This window comes from Pan troglodytes, chromosome 11, assembly GCF_028858775.2.
Source record: "Pan troglodytes isolate AG18354 chromosome 11, NHGRI_mPanTro3-v2.0_pri, whole genome shotgun sequence".
Classification (NCBI taxonomy): Eukaryota; Metazoa; Chordata; class Mammalia; order Primates; family Hominidae; genus Pan; species Pan troglodytes.
Genome location: NC_072409.2, coordinates 5763965 through 5767795, shown reverse-complemented (window position 1 = coordinate 5767795; position 3831 = coordinate 5763965).

The following is a 3831-nucleotide window of genomic DNA, read 5'->3' as shown; positions in this document are numbered from 1 at the left end:
TAGTGCATGTCTGTTTTATGGAGTTGCCACGGTTTATAGCAAAGCTTGGAAACCTCTGAAAGCCTGAGCACCCCCAACAAAGTTAAGTAATGCCCGGGCATGGGCAGACAAGGAGGAAAGAGCTCTGTGAGGGAAGTGTTAGGGAACTGGCCACTAGCAACTACCTCAGAACCAAGTCAGTAAGTCTTAGGTTGTCTCTTCCAGAAAAAGTAGGAGGATGTAAGGGGAAGTAACAGAGGTTCAGTAATATGTTAGGCCACATGTTCTTAACAATGTCAATTAAATAGTATTTGGTGAGGAAAGTGACCCTGAAAAATATGATCTCTATAAGCATTATGTATTTGTGAAAAGATGAGAATATACCAGCATTTTTTGCAGATAGTCATCTGTGCTTTTATGGTAGAGGCAGTGTATCAATGGGTTCATCCATGTGCATCAGAAAGACTTGGAGGATTTGTTAAAACACTGGGTGGGGTGGGCTGGATGCAGTGGCTCACGCCTGTAATCCCAGCACTTTGGGAGGCTGAGGTGGGCGGATCATGAGGTCAGGAGATTGAGACCACGGTGAAACCCTGTCTCTACTAAAAATACAAAAAATTAGCCGGGCGTGATGGCGGATGCCTATAGTCCCAGCTACTCGGGAGGCTGAGGCAGGAGAATAGCGTAAACCTGGGAGGCAGAGCTTGCAGTGAGCTGAGATTGTGCCACTGCACTCCAGCCTAGGTGACAGAGTGAGACTCTGTCTCAAAAAAAACAAAAAAACAAACAACAACAACAACAAAAAAAACAAAAAACACTGGGTGGGGTGAACCCCACCCCTAGAATTTCTGATTCAGTAGATTTGGGATCAAGCCTGAGAACTGCTATTTCTAGTGCATTCTTGGTTGCTGTTCACACCGCTGATCTGGGATCTGTGTTTTGAATACTGTTGGTCCACAAATGAACCCAAACACTGCTCCCTGCCTTGCTTCTATGGTGCCCACCAACAGTTCACATGGATTATTGGTTTGTACAAATCGTCAGTCTTACCTGAGATTCTCAGCATCACTACACCAGTTACTTTTAACTTTATTAAGACAAGATTTTTAATTTTATCCTTTCCTAAGGAGGACACATGGAATAGACCACTGTAGTGAATCCTTTCTCTCTTGCAAGTCTGGCTAATTTCAGTCTTCCTCTAAAATTCCCCTTCAGATGAATTGAAGCTAGTCCTCCCATCCATTGGTGTACTTGAGCTTAATCCAGCCCATCGTTTGAAGTTCATTGAATAAGAAACTTCAAAAAAAAAAGCCAAAGTATTTGTGCTACTCCTATTTTGAGGTAATTTAAATGAAATACTGATTGCAGGGATTTCAGCAGTGATAAATGTACAATTTAGACACATATTCCTGCTGAGAACAATCAGAAAAGCTAGTTTAAAATGTTGAAATATACATATGAAAGTGTTGGAGACTGAACCAGGCAGGAATTACAAGGCGAATATCTGGGAGAAGGAGGAGTCTCAGGCAAACCCAGCATTCAAGGTAGGTTTCTTCTCCTAGATGAGTCTGCCAGTTTCAGAAGAAAGAGATGAGAGGCTAAAAAGAGTAGCAGAGCTTTTGACATCATTGCATGACCATAACAGAAATTGGACAGCATTGCCCACCAAGAAAGGGGGTATCCTGGTAAGAAACCTCCACTTTTAGGATTGGGAATCCAAAAGAGCACACCTTCAGAGAAAAGGTGAACTGAAAACAGGCTAGTTTCCACAGAAACTGAAGCCCAGCTTCCTATCATTTCAATCCTTGAAGATGGGTTAAAGTGATCTAGGTTGGTCAGAGCTTCTCATGATCTTTTGAAGGAAGAGGCTATCCCTAGGCCTCAAATCACAATGTTTGGCATTCAATCAATAATAGCCAGCCCCAAAAAGTAATAACTAGGCACACAAGACTATAAGACAACATGTTTTTCTTAAAACAGAAAAAAATAGGTGATCCAAATTATGTTGTTATCATATATGAACTTTAATCATGTTTAATATTCTCAGAGAAATAAAAGATAAGTTTGAGAATTTTTACAGTTGTACAGGGCTACAAAAGAAGCAGCAGCAGCAACACAGGCCACACATGGCCCACAAAGCCTACAATATTCACTGTCTGGGCTTTTACAGAAAAAGCCAGAAGAAAATATCCAGAATGATGTGGGGAGAGAAAAACAAAACCCCCAAATGCAGGAAAAAGCATTAGAGATATGATGGGAGGATGTAAGGAAAATAAATGTAATAGGAATCCCAGAAGGAAAGGAGAAAGAAGATGGGGCAAAAGACATATTTGAAGAAATAATGGCTTGGAATTTTCCAAAACTTAACTAAAAAATTCATGAAGCCCTATAAACACCAAACAGGACAAAGAAAATGAAAAGCACATCTAATCTATCATAATAAAACTGCTAAAAATCAAAAACAAGAAAAGCTTTAAGTAACCAAGGACAAAAGACAAGTCACCTTAAAAGGAGCATCAATAAGACTTGACAGCTTACTTCTCAGTGGAAATAATGAATGTGAGAAGACAATGGAAAGGTGCCTTCAACATGCTGAAAGAAAATACCAACCTAGAATTCTGAACTCAGCAAAAGTATCCTGTCATAATGAAAGTAAAGATATTTTAACACAAAAATGAAAAATAATTTATTACAAACAAACCAGCACTGAAAGAAATTCTAAAGGGTATTATTAGTAGAAGGAAATCCAGAGAAGCAGCAAATAAGAGCACGAAAAAGGGAAAATAGATGGGCAAAAACGATGACTATATAAAGCAAATAGGATGTTGTAAAAGTTGGTAGAATCAAAATGGGGTCACTAATATTAAAACATACAAAAAACCCAACAGTACCCTGACAAATAGAGCTGGGGGAGGGTCATAAAGACAGGATTCTCATGCTTGTATGCCTGATAACAAAAAGTATCGTAAAATACTCAACAGAAACCACAACCTTGCACAAACTCCATTGCAACGTTATACAAAAAAATACTTATTCAAAGATATCTGCCCAGCAACTGCCTGTCCAACCTCAGACTTGCATTACGCTTATTATTGACCTTTGTAGCCAAGGATAATTATTTCAAAACAATTATGTAATCCTCATTTTTTCCTTAAAAATCTATGTCTTCCTTTACCTCCCTGAAAACACACATAGTTTACTATGGTGCATGTATCCCCACTGCAATGCTCTATTCCCAAATATTTTTCTTTCAGAGAGCCTATCTCATATTTATGCTGACATATATGGTGTCAGAAGTGAGACCCAAAAAAAAGATCACTATCAGATCAGCGATTATGGGAACCAGTGTGCAGTACTCATGTGAGCCTTTTGTGCTCTCTGCTTCTGCAGCTCACCTTTTCTGCCCTGGTGAGTCTTTTCCCAGGCTGAGCCTCCCACTTTTTGGTAGAGGCTTTTAAAATATTATTTGGGATCTTGTTTAGATAAGGTCACCTTAATAAAGGACCATACATTCCCTCCTCAGATGATAAAATACTTTTTGTCTTCTGGTAAGCCCTTTTTGGTATAAAGACAAGTGTCTCTCTGAACACTGAGCTTTGGGTACCCAACTCTATATTCTGCAGAATTTACATTCTGTCTGTGAGGTAGGTCTTTTCTGGTGAATATATTTTTAGTGTGGTCTGTGTACCTATTTTAATGTTTTGTTTGATCTGAATGCCTGGGTTAAAATTTTTATGAACACTCTTGTCTTGGTCTCTTTTGATTTGGTTTGACTCTTTTCCCTTGCTTGTTTCTGAAAATCTTCTGAGAGCCAAAATAAATTTCTAAATGGTGGGTATGGGATAGCTAATT